General features: G+C 36.9%; 1 pseudogene; it reads left to right on the top strand.

The window, feature by feature from the left end:
* The first annotated feature begins 4085 nt into the window (after positions 1 to 4085).
* Positions 4086 to 5040, top strand: LOC129034227 (ubiquitin domain-containing protein UBFD1-like; annotated as a pseudogene).
* Positions 5041 to 18233: the final 13193 nt, after the last annotated feature.

Raw genomic sequence — 18233 nt, 5'->3', positions numbered from 1 at the left:
CCAGAGGTATTTCAATCACATTGCATTTGAATTTTACTTTTTAAACTTATAGTACCATCTCCCATTCAAATTACTGTTTGATGGAGATTGTTAATTTGGTTACCTATTTTTTTATTTTTTTGAGTTTGAGAGTTCCATAATTTTGTGGAATTCTTTTGCCACTTATTGACAAATTTAACAGTTTTTACAGATGAATGTAGAGCCACATCAGCTATTGCAGTAGTAGTAGTAACAGCAATGAGGCCAATTATAGCAACTATGAGAGCAACTATAAATCTTTTTCAATGGGATAAAAGTTTTTTAAGGATTTCAGTTACTATATGAATGGATGGAGATGCCTCCCACGGTCCATTTAAAGACATAGGGATCCAGATTCCTTCCCTGGCTTTAATTATTAGGATAGTCTAATTTTTATTAAAAGTTGAGTTAATGCAGGTAAACAAACAACATTCAGGGTAGGAAACAAAGTCTGTTTTCTCTTGCCTGAATTTGAACTTCATCAGCCCACCAAGTTTTAAACTGCAAGTACTGAGATGGACTAATGGCTTGTTTAAATTCCTTTAATAACTTAAATATAGCCCAATTAGCTATATTCTGTGTCTGTGCACATTCCAGAGGCTACAAGGGGTTTTATGCCCTGAGTCCTGGGTTCCACCCAAGCCACAAGGGGTTTTATGCCCTGGGCTTAGATCTGTGGTGCGGCAGGGCAGCCTTCCACCGTTTGGCACAGAGCTTGGTGTTCCAAAGGCCATGAGGGGTTTTAGACCCTGGACCCCAGACATCTTCCAAGACTCTTTCACATTATGACAGACAAGCTAGTCCTGCCTCAGCTCTTCTAACAACATTATCTGACTTGACTTCAAACTATACTACAAGGGTATAGTAACCAAAACATCATGGTACTGGCATAAAAATAGATATATAGATCAATGGAATAGAATAGAGAATTCAGAAGTAAAGCCACACACCTATAGCCAACTGACCTTTGACAAAGTTGACAAGAACATACACTGGGGAAAGGACATTCTTTTCAATAAATGATGATGGGAAAATTGAACTACCATATGCGAAAGAACGAAACTGACTTCTTTCTCTCACCCTGTACAAAAACCAACTCAAGATTAATTACAGACCTAAATATAAGACCTGAAGCTATGAGAAAACCAGAAGAAAATCTAGGGAAAATTCTTCAGGACCTTGGTCTAGGCAAATAATTCATGACTAAAAGCTCAAAAGCACAAAGAGCAAAAACAAAAATAGACAAATGAGACTTAATTAAACTAAAAAGCTTCTGCACAGCAAAAGAAATAATCAACAGATTGAATAGACAACCTACAGAATGAGAGAAAATATTTGCAAACTATGCATTTGACAGGGGACTAATATCCAGTATTTCTAAGGAACTCAATTCAACAACTAAATACAACTAAAATAAAATGAAATAAAAATAATCTCATTAAAAAGTGGGCCAAGGATATTAATAGACATGCTTCAAAATAAGACATACAAATGGCCAGCAGACATATGAAAAAACGTTCAACATCACTAAGCATCACAGAAATGAAAATTAAAACCACAATGATATATCATCCTATACCAATCAGATCTCTATTCTACTGTTAAAAAGACTAAAAATTACAGATGGTGAGGATGAAAAGAAGAGAATGCTTATTAAACTATTGGTGAGGATGTAAATTAGTACAATCTTGTTTGTTTGCTTGATTGTTTGGAGACAGGGTCTCATTCTATCACACAGGCTAGAGTGCAGTAGCGCTATCACAGCTCACTGCAGCCTTGACCTCCTGGGCTCAATCCATCCAGTAGCTGGGACCACAAGTGTGCACCACCACATCCTGCTAACTTTTTTTATTTTTGTTGAGACAGGGTCTCACTATGTTACCCAGGCAGGTCTCAAACTCTTTGGTACAAACAATTCTATCTCAGCCTCCCAAAGTGCTGGGATTACAGACATGAGGCACAGTGCTCAGCTAACTAGTACAATCTTTATGAAAAACTGTAGGAAGATTTTTCAAAGGACTGAAAATAGAACTACCATTCAATCCAGCAATCCCACTATCAGGTATCTACTCAAAGATAAAGAAATCATTATCTCAAAAAAATACCTGCCCTCATGTCTTTATCACAGCACTATTCACAATAGCAAAGATAGGGAATCACCCTAAATATTCAGTCCATCAACAGATTATGGATAAAGAAAATGTGGTATATATACAAAATAGTCTACCATTCAGACACAAAAAAGAATGAAATCATGTATTTTGCAGCAACATGGATGGAATTGGAGGTAATTATCTTAAGCGTGAAACAGCTCAGAAGCAGAAAGACAAATACAGCATGGTCTTATAAGCAGAAGCTAAATAATGTGTATACCTGGACATACAGTGTGGACTGTCAGACATCAGAGACTGGGAAGGGTGACAGGAGATACAGGGGGGTAGATGATGAGAAATTATTTATGGGTACAATGTACATTATTTAGGCAGTGGATACACTAAAAGCCCAGACTTCACCACTGTGCAATATAGCTGTGTAACAAAATTGCACTTGTATCCCTTACATTTACACAAATATAAAAGAAAAAAATGTTTATTTAGCTCACAGTTCTGCAGGCTGTACAAGAAGCCTGGCACCAGCATTTGGTTCTCGTGGGGGCTTCAGGAAGCTTCCACTCATGTAAGAAGGTAAAGGAGAGCCAGTGTGTCACATGGTGAGAAAAGGAGCAAAAAAGAGGAGGGAGATGCCAGGCTCTTCTTAACAATAAGTTCTCACAGGAACTAATAGAGTGAAAACTCACTCATTACTGTGAGCTCCTGCTGAGGTAGGAGCCATCAACACAAACTTGAACAAGGGGGCTTTCTGATCAACTTAGCCATGAACATCTTGGCACCAAGATGTTCATGAAGGATCTGCCCGTATGACCAAAACACCTCCACTAGGTACCAACTCCAAACTGAGGATCAAATTTCAACATCTGATTTGGAGATGACAAATATCTATACTATATCATTAACCTTGTGCTTTTGGTAATTGGATAAGATCTATTTGCAAGTGAAAGAAGTTTCCAGGGGAAACACTTCCCTTCCTTGCCCCACATGACAGTTTTTCCAGGGTTATGGTTCTGGCAGATGAGTCAAGTGTGGCAATGACTTGGTCCAAATGAAGCTAAAGAGTGCAAACCACTACTTATCTAATATATCTCCCATTTTGTCCTTTCTGTAGTGGGTCACGTTAAGTAAACCATAACAAAAACTTGGGAGATAAACTTAGAAGACTTCGCAGTTACTCCTTGCCCTTTTACTTGTTTTTGCATGAATAGGAAGAACATGTCCTTTGGACATTACCTCAAAAGCATAATGGACACCAGAGATATCTAGAGTATTATAGTCTAGCCTTAGACCCATTAGCTAAAGTATATCCTTGTTGCCTGCAAGCCATGGCCATAAATGTAGAAGCTACCGTGTGGCCACCTTGGTGTTTCCATGGCCCACCCAAGTGAATGAAACATTTGACTTTTGCCCATACAATTGTTTTCTGTGTCGGAAGCTGTTGTTTTCTTCATGGCAATTTTTTTTATTATTTTCTTAGCAGGTGTCCAAAGAACTATTTCAAATGAGGGTGAATAATCCCACTGGGAGTCTAGGGCCTTGAAGTGAGACCCAAAGGCATAATATCAAGGCTTAGAAACCACCTGAATGTCTTGGGTAATTGGGGGAAAAGCTGATAATTTAGCATATTTATCAACCAATCCATTTCTCCAGGCCTCATTGGAATTTTTGGTCCGTCTTTTAAAATATAGCACTCTGCTGGGGGTAATAGCATTATCTCTAAGAGTTCTGCTATTTGGGTTCCATTTTTGACTGAGATGCCAGCTGCTGTCATGAATCCTCTCTGTTTCCATAACATGCCAATGTCATGTACTATCCAAAGGAAGAGTGGTTATCACAATAAATGTTAACCTTCATTCCCTCTGCTCTTATGCAAGCCCAAGTAAAAGCAATTAGCAGCCACTTGGGCTGATTTAAAATTTGGTGACACAATCATCATAGTGGCAGCAGGAGCCCGAGATGGCATGGAAAAACCGGCATGGACATGGTAACTGAGATGATGGTGCCTGAGGCACCCATCTGGCCCCACAACTGCATAGAGGCTGAAGCTTCAGTGGGGATGGTGGCCAAGGACTCCTGCACCACTTGAGGCAGCCTGCTACTGGCCTCAGCCCAGTCCCCTGGCTCAGGCCTTGGTCAGCAACAGTGAGGATGTGGGAAGCAGCACAGACAGAGAGTTGGTGGACCTGAAGGTCCTCTGGAACAAAACCAAACACAACATGAAGTTCCCCTTGGATAGCACAAGCTCCAAGCTAAAAGAGAAAATTCACTTGATTACAGGTCTTCCACCTGCCATGCAGAAAGTCATATGTAAGGGACTGGTCCCCAAGTACAAGATATTGAGAATAGGACATTGAGTATAAGACCCATTGAGAGAAATAAAAGTGACCAGTAGGTTCAAGATCATGGTGATTGGCTCCACAATGCAGTGTTTAAGCAGTAAACCCACCCAAAGATACTACACAGTGGATGCAAATGTCAGAAAGAACAAGAAGGAGCCTCTCTGCAGGCAGAAACAACACAGATAAGTGTTAAATAAAGGAAAACCTGAAGATATGATCTGTTAGGTGTGCCCAGGAATCCTTCCAACACTACCCCTGTCTGGCATGTACAATTAGTCTGAGGGAAAAGTGAGATTCACTTAAGCTTGAACAAGGCCAGATCAGCACTAAAGATTCCTGGAGAGAAGCAAACATGCCTAATTCACCTGTTTCTGGCCAACACTGTAGGTATTCAGAGTTCAAGGGCAGATTGAGAAACTGCCCATGGGCTTCATTAAAAATGTGGTCAGTGAACCTAGGGTCATGAACACTACAACATGGTGATATTTCAGTAGGGTCCCGCAGGAGCCTCTTACTGCTGGATTCCAACTCAATATGTTGGTGCAATCAAAAACACTGTGTTGGGAAAATGACAGTGTTTTTGAAAGCACTTTCACTGCTGGCTCAGGAGACTGACCAAAGTGAAGGATATTGCCAGGAAACATCTGCAGTGTCCCTGGATATCAGAGCTCTGGAACTTTGTTAAAAAAAAAAATCCATATTCAATCTAAGATGATGTGATGACTGCAGCCAGTGGTGATGTACTTACACCATCAGCTTAATTTTATCTTGAAATCACCTGTTCCCTTTCTTGCTGACTGCCAATCTGACTGCTTAATACCATTTTAAAAGCAACATAACAGAAATCAATAAATCTGAATTCTGAGAAAAAGTTTAAATACAAATTAAGTTTGACAAAGCATGATATTCAAGAGATTTATATTGATCAGTGACAGCTTATAGGGCGTGGCAAGTCCCATCGTGCCTTCTGAGGTAGGAGCCATCAACACAAACTTGAACAAGGGGGCTTTCTGATAAACTTAGCCCAGAATAAGGTAATGATCTAGTGTTAGTGACATAATTGTGAGGTTTCTCATCAGTTGGTAAAGGAAGCAAGTGGCAAGGTTAAGGTTTTAAAAGTGATGTACAGTGATGTGGGAGGGGGAGAATTTTGAAGTTTCATAAGAGATCAGTAGAGATGCAGAAAAGTGTTGTGCTTTAATAATAATTGGATCTTGGACAAATTTGGTGGTTGTGGCCATGGCTTGCAGACAACAAGGATATACCTTAGCTAATGGGTCTAAGGCTAGACTATAATACCCTAGATATCTCTGGTGTCCATTATGCTTTTGAGATAACGCTCAAAGGATATGTTCTTCCCATTCATGCAAAAACAAGTAAAAGGGCAGGGAGTAATTAGGAAGTCTAAGAGTGAGAGGTGAAAGTAGAGAGTCCTTAAAGTTTTCCAAAGAATCTGATTAGAGGGTCCCAGGCTACTGGGTTTGGGGATAAATCCCTCATCACTGGTCATAAAGAGTGAGGCAGTCATACAGAAATTAGGTATTTATTTTACAATATGCCACAAGACCCCCCAACATTTTCTATTTTCATTTTGTTTCAGGGAGATAAAAGTGATTAGCAGGAGAGACTCAGCCTGATGATTTTACTTGAAGATGAAATATCATGACCTGGATATTTAACACACAGTTGCCAGGCACGGTAACTCATGCCTGTAATACCAGCACTTCAGGACGCTGGGACGGGCAGATTGTTTGATGTCAGCAGTTTGAGACCAGCCTGACAAACATGGCAAAACCCTGTCGCTACTAAAAATGCAAAAAATTAGGCAGGCATTGTGGTGCGTACCTGTAGGTCCACCTTCTAGGGAGGCTGAGGCAGGAGAATCACTTGAACCAGGGAGGCAGAGGTTGCAATGAGCTGAGATCATGCCACTGCACTCCAGCCTGGGTGACAGAATAAGACTTTGTCTCAAAAAAGAAACAAACAAACTATATATATATACACATATATATATTTATATACATATATATTTTTATATATGTATATATATTTATATATGTGTATATATATTACAAAATATAAAATAAAAACAGTGAGCATAATTGAATTTTTTCTCTAGCAACTTTTTGACCTTTGTTTTGCTAAAGCCTAAAGAAGGTATTTCTCCTTGTGGTTTAGTGGTAGCCGAAGGCACTGGACATTTACTTCCCTGGAAGAGAGGGAACAATCTTTGATGTGGAGGGTACTCAGTGGTTGTTGTTTTTTTCTTGAGGTCTGGAGGATCCCAGGCACAGATATTGTTTTCCATATAATATCAGCAAGTGTCTAAATCAATAGGAGCCAGTGATTTTGGAGCTTCCTGTGAGTTTAAATTCTCAGGTTGTTTTAACTGTTTCATTTGCGATGCCATAAGCTCGTGGTGTGTGGTTTCCAATCTTTCTGAAATACTATTTACATAATGCTAGACTAATGTGCAGAACTCAGTTGTGTTTTAATTTTTCCAATTAATATAATTTTTCTTTAATGCATCATGGATCTCCAGTCTGAGACCATTTACAAAGCTGGTGGGCAGAGCAGTAACTGTCAAGTAAGTCAGTTCCAGCTTTAAGTGTTCTTCCCATGTTATCTATAGTTGAAGACGGTAGCAAGTTTCATCCTTTAGTTGCTTATAATTTTGGATATGTAAGCAATCAATTTTGGTTGGATAGACTTGAGAGATGGCTGCTAGTAACTTTTCTCTTACTTGCCTCATTCTCTGATGAAAATCAGTGATAGGCCAATATCCTTGAAGGTCTTCAGAGATGGTGGTCCATTTGGCTTTTTCAAACCAAAGGGAGGCATCTCCAGGTCCAACCAGTAGATGGATAAGTTGTGATAAGTGAAGGAATCTTAGAGAGTTTCCCCTGAGAAATATTCTAAATTGTTTAATAAATCTTTCCCTTTCCTTCTGGGGTCAGAAAGTCCTTGATGGCACATAATTTGAATCAAGACCTATGTTTAAATGTAATTTCTTCTGTTAACTTTGCTTGAGAACATGTACCAGCCTCACTCTTGTCATTATCAGCAAGAGATGGAAGCCCAGTGAACCTTATGATTACAGAGAATTCAGGGGCTGGCGATGCAGCTGGTAAGGGACATTCTGGGAGAAATTGATACAAAAGAAAGTGGAAAGGGGAGGGTGGAAGAGTTGTGCGGGCTCTAGGAAGTTTATCAGCTTGGACATTTTTTTCTGGGGATGTTGTCTAATAGCTTCAGTAGTTTGAGTAAGATTTGAATGATTTAGCCATTTTTTGCCTTCTTCATACCAGGCAAAATACGTAGGCCAATGTGCATCTGAAATTTGTGTTTTGTTTTGCTCTGGGACTCCCTTTCAGGGAAAGCAGGATCCAATAGAGAAAAGAGAAAAACTAGAGAGGCCTCACAGAGAGCCAGGAAGAAAGACATTAAGCCTAGCGAAGCAGGGAATAATAATTCTCACTCTGAACAAGGAGGCAGGAAGCCCTTCCAGCCTAGGAGGCACCTTTCAAAAGAAGCCCGAGACTCTAACCCAGCTTCAGAAAGTATACTCAAAATCTTAATAATCAAAATTTGTCCTCACCATGCATCAGTGGACATTTATCTGGAGCAATGGATTTTGGAGTTGGGCTCACCATCAAGTACCTGAATGAGCAAGCAGACAGTCTGGAGACAAAGGTCCTGGTGTGTGCTGAGAGGTCCTGTTGCCACATCTGAGAATCCAGTGGTAGTTCTGATCCAGATCAGCATCTCAGCACCAAAAACTGTCAAAGAAAAGCAGCCAGACAAGTAAAGTGGTGAAGACAAATTTTATTCAGGACTATTACAGTAGGGAGAGAGAGACCCTATTATAGAACTGAGCTCCAATATGGCAAGGACAAGTGGGGATTTGTAGCCAAGGAACAGGGGGTTTCATGGATGGAAAATTACTAAGACGACATATCAAGTATATGGAGAATTCTGGCTGAATAAGCCAACCTACCAGGATTCCTGCTGAGGGCAGGCCAAGATGATCAGATATCAGGGGTAAGGAGTGAAACAATTTGATCAGATATCAAAGGTGATTGGGTATTAAGAGTGGGGGATTCTTGGTGAACTGTCTTAGCAGCATTATTTTCTATAACTGGATTTTACAAAGAAGTCACAGATGGGCCTAGAAGAAGGCTTAGAAGTGGCCTAAAGTTTGGCCAAGTGAAGAATCTTTGTCACTGGACTTTCCATATATATTACCTACCAATTAGCTAGGCATTATTTTTTATGCTTTTCCTCAATAAAAGTCTCATACTTTGAAACATTTAGTGACTTATCAGAGGCATCTATTTTACTATTTAGCATATCTATTAAGCTTTTTACTCAACCACATTTTAATTTCTAAAAAAACACTTTTAAAAATTAAGGTACAGAAAGATTTTACAATTTGTCCACAGAAATACAAAGGTGGAGCTCAGGAATCAAGCCCAGGCTGCTTGCCTCCGGAATTTTGATTCTTAATCACTAAGTCACAGTATATACAACATTAAAAAGTGTAGCATGAGAAGAAAACTTTTCCAGAAGCTAACCTGTGAAATGGGCAGGCAGATAGCACAGAAATTCAAGAGAGATATGGATCAATAACATTTTCCCTTGAATTTATTTAGAAAAAATTAAAACCTACTGAAAAGCCTAGAGAATTATACAATTAATACCGATTTTTGGTTTTTCAACCAACTAAACATTTAAACAATTGTTAAATAGTTGTTAACAGTTGGACACTTTTAACAACTCACCACATTTGCCTATCTACAAATATGTATATACATATATATAATACATGTATACATATATTATATATATGTACACATAATACATATATAGTTAATATCAGGATACTTTATCAATAAATAATGTATATCTCAAAAGAACAAAGACATTTTCTACATAGTCATCATATCAGTATTATCCCAAAGAAATTAAACATCACTAATATGTATTTTACATTTGAATTTTCCCCAATAATCCCAGAATTGTTCCCTATAGCAGTTTATCTTTTAATTAAATATTCAATTACTGGTCACTATTTGCTTTTAGTTATTATTATATTTTAGTCCCCTTCGATCTAGAGAATTATCTTACCTATTTTTTTCCTTCAATGGCATTTAAGTTTTCAAGTATTTTGGTCAGACATGTTATAAAATATCCTGCAATGTATATTTTTCTGATGTTTCCTCATAATTTGATTCATTCAGGTCAAATAATTATGGCTATATAGGTATGCTGTATTTTCCCTTTTGCATCACAAGAGATTCATAACATCAGTTTTTCTTCTTACTGGATGCTAAGTTTGATAACTTGGTCAAGGCAGTGTCCATCAGATCTTTTCATGAAAAGATAACTTATTTCCTTACTAATTAAAATCTAATTTGTAGAGTTTGATGCATTGATATTGTGTGAATTTACTGTTCTCAATAATTTTTTATAAATGGTGTTAACACCCATTGAAAATTCTTGCATGAATCAAAATATTACCTTTGAGGATATAAAAATTGAGAAATGTTTCCAGTTGCTGTCTGGATTCTTTCTAAAAAGTAGAACTTTATCTCCAAGCCCTTTTCAATAAATAAACAGCCTCAGATTTATAGAAAATTACAAAGATAATACAGAGAGTTCCCGTATATCACACAGCTGTTACCCTTTTTATTAGCATCTTAATTAGTATGGTATATGTTTTACAGTTCATGAACCAACAATGATCCATTGTTATGAACTAAAGTCCATGCTTTATTGCTCAGATTTCTATAGTTTACACCTAATGTCGTTCTTCTGTTCCAGGATCCTATCTAAGATCCACATTATATTTATTCATGTGTCTTTTTAGCTTCTCTTGGCTGTGACAGTTTCTCTGCCACTCCTTGTTTTTGATCACCTTGCAAGTTCTGAGGAGTAATAGTCAGGCATTTTATAGAATGTCACTTAATTGGAATTTCTCTGATATTTTTCTCATAGTTAGACTAGAGTTATGGGTTTAGGGGATAAAGACTATGAACAAACTGCCATTCTTATCACATTGTATCAATGGTAAATATTATTGTCATGACTCATAACTCTTGATGTTGACTATGACCACCTGGCTAAGGCAGTTTTTGCCAGTTTTCTCTACCATAAACTCAACTGATTCTCCCCTTTCCAACTTTTACTTTTTGGAATGAAGTAACTACAAACAAAACACACTTAAGGAATGGAGAGTTTATACATCAACTCTTTGAAGGCAAAATATTTACATAAATCAGTTGAAATTCTTGTACAGAATATTTGGTTATTCAACCTATTTGTTTACTTATTCAATCATTTATTGACATTAGTAATGATGCACAATATTTATTCTATAACTTGAGCATATCCAAATATTACTTCCTTAACTTTGTTGATCAAATCATGTAATCTTTGGCTACTGGAAGCTGTTTCCAGTGGTTCCTGCACATATACACGTCATTGTATATGTCCCTGTACATATACAGGTCATTGTGTATATATTGGGTTGTATTTTTTTGTTGTTGTTGTTAGCATTGGGCTTTTCTTAAAAGAGGCTCTCTTTACTTTTGGCAGGTAAAAACTGAAGTTCAGTCACTTAACACAGGATAAAAAAATAAGTCCAGTTATATTGGTAACAAAAGGACAACACGTTTTCTTCAAAATCACTGTGTCTGATTTGTCTCTGTGCTTGGTCCTGGTCATCTGGTATGTTCTTCCCTGGAATTTTGTTTTCAATGGGATGATTGTCTTCAGGGCAAAAAAAAGTTTATCACACTCTAGTTCTAGCTGTACGTATTTTATTCATTTATGTACATGTGCCCCTACCCTGTCTTGCTCCATTTTTTTTACTGCATTCCTATTGAAATATGGATTAAAATCCTCCTCCCAAGTTCTATTTATAGGGTTGGGGTTTTTTAGCACCTTTTCGTTTTGTCATTGCAAGATGCTCCAGACTCATACTGTATATTTCTTGCTCCATTGCTAGAATCAGCCAAAGAACTCTAGTTCCTTTTATTGAAGAATGGTATTAGAAACCAAGATCTGGGTAATAGGTGTGTTCATTGCTTCTTCTGTATCATTGTTTCTAGGCCCTCTCAGCTGGCAGACTGAAGATATGTATGTGTGTGCCTCTTGCTTCACATCCTCATTAGCATTTTGTATTTTAAGTATTATTGGATTTTGTCTAGCGTCTTTTCATATGCTTGTTTCCCATATGTATATCTTATTTTGTTAGATGCCTATTCCTATATTTTGGTCCTTTTAAATTTGGATTATTTATTTGCTTATTGTTGAATTTTAGTCATTCTTTGTATGTATTGAATACAAGTTCTTCATCAAAAATGTGTATTACAAATGTCATCTCTAAGTCTGCAGCTTGCCTTTTCATACTCTTGAAAGTGTCTTTCTCATAGCAGAAGTTTTTATTTTACTATACTAAACATCAATTTTTTTCTTTTATAGATTATGCTTTTGGCATTGTATCTAAAACTCATGATCACACCAAAGATTACCTAAATTTTCTCCTATCTTTCTTCTGGAAGCTTATAGTTTTAGTTTTACATTTAGATCTATGATCCATTTTGACTTAATGTTTGAGAATTATGTATGATGTATATCTAGCTTTATAGTTTTTGCATATGGATATCTAATTGTTCCAGCACCATTTGTTGAAAGGCCATCTTTATTCAATAGGTTGCCTTTGCTCCTCTGTCAGAGATCAACTGACTACATTTGTGTGAGTCAATTCTGAGCTGTCTATGCTGTTCCCTTGACCTCTGTGTTTATTCTTTCAGAAATACTATGTTATCTTGATTACTGCAGCTACATAGTGAATCTTGAAATCAGTAGTGTGATTTCCTTCAACTTTGTTCTTCTTCAGTGTTGTGTTGGCTATACTTGTCATTTTTTTTTTTTTTTTTTTGAGACAGAGTCTCCCTCTGTCCCCCAGGCTGGAGTGCAGTGGTGCGATCTCGGCTCACTGCAAGCTCCATCTCCCAGGTTCACACCATTCTCCTGCCTCAGCCTCTCTGAGTAGCCAGGACTACAGGAGCCCGCCACCACGCCCGGCTAATTTTTTGTATTTTTAGTAGAGACTGGGGTTTCACCGAGGTCTTGATCTCCTGACTTCATGATCTGCCTGCCTCGGCCTCCCAAAGTGCTGGAATTACAAGCAGGAGCCACCATGCCTGGCCGGCTATACCTGTCTTTAAGCTTTCATTGTAAGCTTTAGCATTAGTTGGTCAATTATGAATAATGTTGCTCTGAATATTTGCATACAACTTTGCATATGGACATATCTTTTCATTTCTCTTAGGTATTAAGGTAGGACTGTTATTGCTGGGTTTTATGGTAACTCTGTGTTTAGCTTTTTGAGGAACAGCTTGACTGTGTTTCAAAGTAGCTGAACCATTTTACATTCCCAAGAGTGCGTGAGGGTTCCAATTTTGCCACATCCTCACCAAGACTTGTTATTTTCTGTCTTTTTATTATAGTTATTATATTTCATGTGAAGTGGTGTCACATTGGGTTTTGATTTGCATTTCCTTGATGTTTAATAATGCTGAGCATCTTCCATGTACTATTTGAAATTTGTATAACTTCTTTGGAGAAGTAATTATTCAGATCCTTTGCCAACTTTTAAACAGGGTAATTTGAGGTTTGATTATTGAGTGATAAGAGTTCTTTATATATTCTAGATAAAACCCTCTTCTCATATATGTGATTTTCATATATCTTCTCCAAATCTAGTAATGTCCTTTGCTTTCTTGCTGGTATCCTCTGAAGCAAAAATATTCCTAATTTTGATGAAATCTCACCTATTTTTGATATTTTGCCTGTGCTTTTGGTGTCATATTTAAGAAACTGTGACATAACACAATGTCACAATATTTATACTTATTTTTATTAGAGCTTATAGTTTTATCTATTACATTTAGGTATTTGAGCCATTTGAGCTAATTTTTGTGTATGTTTTGAAATAGGGGTTCAATTTCATTCTTTTGTATGTGAATATCCATATTTTCTCCTCAGAAAAATTTCTGAGACTACACTCCCAAGCTTGGTGGTGGGAACAGTGGCCTCCTTCTCTGTGAGTGACATCCCTGCTTTAGGAGTAGGCATTGGGTGTGGACCATAGCCTCTTATTTTCTAAGCTTGGCTTCCCAGTGTGGAACCTCTGCCTTACCAATGAGCTGGGGGCAAAAGTGATTGTTATCTCTGCATTATTGTCATGCCATGCCTAAGGTATAGCTTCTACCCTATGAATGGGTAGCAGAAGGAATCCCCCAAACTTTTGCTCACACTTACCTGAAATTTAGCTTCTGTAACACTTACAAAGAGATATATAGAACTAAGTAAAAAGTACAAAAATAAACCCAAACTTCTTTAAAAATTATCAATATGGTAAAGATCTAATTCAAACGATGGTGTTGGGCCAACTAGGCTGTCATTAAACAATATAGTTGGATCCTTACTTGTGGCAGGTCAGGTTTCCATTAGCAACCAGGTGGTTAGTTTCCATTACCCTTTACTATAATTTTGATGAATGAATAAGTTAAATAAAGAACTGGAGAAACTGGTGCCTGAGTATGAGGACTGGAATGTGAAAACAAACCCATTAAGATCCCACCTGGGTTTTCTCAGACCCTGAGGTCTGATTGAATAGTAATAGCATTCTTACACATACACCTGGTTCTGTCTTAAGATTAAGAAACTAAGACTCTAGAGAAAGCTTTCCAGACCCCAGACCCCCTAGTTAAAGATTAGACATAGATTGAATGAAACACTTCTGCTTGTAGGTGTAATCCCGCACATAGCATGGAGCATAAGTACCAGAAAAAAAACTTGTTCTCACTCATAGATGGGAATTGAACAATGAGAACACATGGACACAGGAAGGGGAACATCACACTCTAGGGACTGTTGTGGGGTGGGGGGAGGGGGGAGGGATAGCATTAGGAGATATACCTAATGCTAAATGAAGAGTTAATGGGTGCAGCACACCAGCATGGCACACGTATACATATGTAACTAACCTGCACATTGTGCACATGTACCCTAAAACTTAAAGTATAATAATAATAAAATAAAATAAATAAAATAAAATAAAATAAAAAACTTATAACTTTGAGATGGTCTGGTGAGTTACTCTGACCTTCTCCCTGTAACTGGTTGCAGAAATAAACTCCCTTCTTTCCTAGTTTGTCTACATCTCATTATTAGACCTCGCGAACAAGCAGCTGGACCTTCCTCTGTCAGGGAACATACTCACAATTTACACCAACATATATTTTATGTAAACTAAAAATATAAGACTCAAAATTAAAGACAAATAAAAGAAATAATCTTGGGGAAAAAGAGGGCTTTATTAACACCAAAGCCAGAAGTCATAAATAGAAATAATTAATGTATATGATTCTCTTAAACACGCGCTGTTTACCCTCAATCTATTTCTCAGCTTCCCCTTCTATTTCTCGGCTTCCCCTGGTCAGTTTTGTATCACAATCAAATTGCCTTTGTATGCTATATTTCCCAGAATTTCTTTCAAATGGCTTCTGGCTAGATTTTCCCAGTGGCAGACACTAATAAGAAACTGGAGAGTGGAGGATATAAGCCACAATATTTCTTCACTCTTTGTCTGCTATAGGCAGTGTCTCTAGCACTTAGCTGTATCCCCAGAGTGATTCCAGCTTCTGCAGAATAACCTCTCCTATGGACAGAATTCTGAGTTCTGTTAACACCAGTCCTCCCAGTAGGAGCTTATCACGGGTTACCTTGTTTGACTTTTTGCTTTTCCCACCCTTTGTAATAGTTTCCTGAATTGCATTTTCTCTATTTAAATAGTTGGCAAGGGCTCCGTTTTCCTGAGTATACCCTGATACAGTGATAATGTAAAACTTTAAAACTTTTATATGTAAAAAAAAAAAAAAAACAGTTAACAGACAAATAATATTATAAGAAAAATATATATTCAGGACATTTATGGGAGAAAGGGAAATATTAACACCTTTGATGTATAAGAGGCTCTTAACACATTGTGATGAAAAAGGCAAACATTTGAATAAAAGGAAAGATCAATAGACATTTCTCAAAGAAGAAATACAAATGGCAAACAAGTTTTGGGGTTCTATCTATTTTATTTTTCTGAAGCAAGGAAAAAGAAGAAATATCAGTGTGGCAAAAACTACAAAGGATGATGTTAGTCAGTTTATTGATGGTGTAATGGGGCAGAGACTTTTCCCAGATTAACTCAATCTTTCTGGGGAGCACTTTAGCAAAGTAGATCAAAAGCCTTTACAATGTTCATACACTTTGATCCAAATATTTCATTTCTATTAGACTAGAGAGCAAGGATATATTTAATGGATATTAATTAGTAGCTTATTTATGATAGAAAAATTGAATTAAGCCACATACCCATTAAAAGGGAATGAATTTAAAATAGTGGCATATATTATGTTTAATTATATAATTTTTCCTTGCTGATAGGGACAGATTTCTCTAATATGTTAAGTTAAAACACTCTTTCCAATATGATTCCAAGTTTCTAAAACAATAGGAGAAATAATTCTGGAAAGATATAATTAAAATATCAATAATACTTATTTTTAGTTAGCCACCAAGTGTGAATATTTCATAGATTTTTAAGTTTTTTTATGTATTTCTGACTGTGTTTTCTTTTGTTTCATTTTTCCTATGCATGGTGTATAAAAGTTACAATTTTATGATAAAAACTTTTCATCTGAAAAGATGTAAATACATAAGGAACTGGTAAATACTGGCTTTCTTTCTTCTGTCCATAAAGCTACCTTCACCTACTGTTTTTAATGCCAGTGTCAGAGTGACATGTCCAGACAGATCAGGCAGCTTGAATCGGAATCCAGTCCTCTGGTTTGAAAGCCAGCTTGAGTCAATGTGATGGAATCAGTGTCTTGTTCATTTTTTAAAAGAGGGGCTGGACTGTTTCTCCCAAACACTGTGGGTACGAAATGGCCAATCATAGCCATCCCACTTTATCCTCTACAGAAGTGCTTTGATCCTGGGCTCAATTAGAGCTTCAGCAAGACTCTAGAGTGGTGAGTAATAAAATCAAGCAACAGGTTATAACCAGCTCAAGAACTTCCAGATACACCTACACAAGGGGAAGTGAGACTAGGTAGGAGAACAAAAGGGAGAATAGAAGTGGAGAGCATCCGTAAGTAGAGATGTACAGAAGGTGGAGAAATGGGAGGTAGTAGGGATAGACATAGAGATGGGAAGAGGGAAAATGGAAAAGAAGGTGAGGCAGAAGAAAAGGATATATAAAATGAAGAAAGTGCTGTACGTTAGAGGATATCAACAACTAAGGTGATTATATTACACAAGTGGATAAATAATTCGTTGATACACAGAAGATTTTTATACTATATCCCAAGTGTATTATATCATAATTTTTAAAAATACATAAAGACTCAGCTGTAAACTCAGGGTGTGATGGCTGAAAACGCCTTGGTAATTAAAGAGTTGAGTCAGAGAGAATCCATTCATGCTAATTGGAAGCAAAGTAAAAACAAATAAATAAGAAAACAAAAAAACAGAAAATAAAAATTATGGCTTCTTCCAAAAACAATATCACATGGAAATCCCTTTTCAGTCTTTCACCTCAGGCTTGGATGTTATCATCACCATCAAGTTTATAAATATAAATAACTATATATTTATATTTGTATATTAATATATCAATATTGCTATTTTACATCTATATAAATATAAATAAAAGATTCTAATATAGAGTACCAAAATACATTAAACAGCCCAGTTTATAGGTGCTTCTTTCTGTTTTTTTTTTTATTTTTACTCCAGACTAGAAAAAAAATTGAAGATTTTCTTGGGTACTGCTCTTGGAAAAGAAATTAAGCTCACTGAGAATTATTAAATCTGTGTATGACTTGGCTAATTTTAACTTTAACTGGTTAGCTGGGGAGATTTGCTTATTAAATTAATAATATTCACTGAAAGTTTTAGTAAACCTGAATGTCCTCACTGGAGACTTTATTAAAAGTTTGGCCCCTCAGAGATTGGGAATTGGACAAGTTCCATAACTGTAAAGAGGTTGTGTTTCCTTTGTAAGCAATGCACAATGGATATTATTAGGAACTAGACAGGGATTTCTGGTAAAGATACATTAGTGAGACAGAATGAGAAAAGCATTTGAATTGAGTCATCCCTTTGGGCCAGAGACATCATTAGCCGGCAGAGCTGAAGTTTACTCTTTGAGGATCACATTTTTATTATATGAAACAGAGAACCCTAGAAAATCTCTCCAGAAAGCTGATTTTTTAAAATAATTTATTTTATTTAAAAAAAAAAACAAAACCCTACAACAATCTAACGTCAGAAAAATTACCCTAGTGCCGTGTCTCCAAGGTAATCTATATCAAAGGTTTATTTCGTCAAGTATCTCTGCACTCTTCAGCTTTAAAATGGTATAGCCCCTTTAGTGAAGGACCTTGAATTGGTTTTGGCCTGAATTCCTTCTAGCACCATCACATTGTAATAATTTAGTCAATAACTATTCCTTGCTCTTCTTCTCTTATATAATGTTGTGAGGGCTTTCAACTACAAAAGCACTCAGTAACAACCATAATGGCTGCTTTTATAGAGAACTTATGATTTTTACAAATATCATTTAATAAAACCCCCACAACAAAACCCCAAAGTTTCACTTTCAAAGAGATAACAAGACAGTTGGGTAAGTAAGGGT

The sequence above is a fragment of the Pongo pygmaeus genome, chromosome 2 (genome assembly GCF_028885625.2).
Source record: "Pongo pygmaeus isolate AG05252 chromosome 2, NHGRI_mPonPyg2-v2.0_pri, whole genome shotgun sequence".
Classification (NCBI taxonomy): Eukaryota; Metazoa; Chordata; class Mammalia; order Primates; family Hominidae; genus Pongo; species Pongo pygmaeus.
This window is presented reverse-complemented; position numbering and strand designations above follow the sequence as displayed.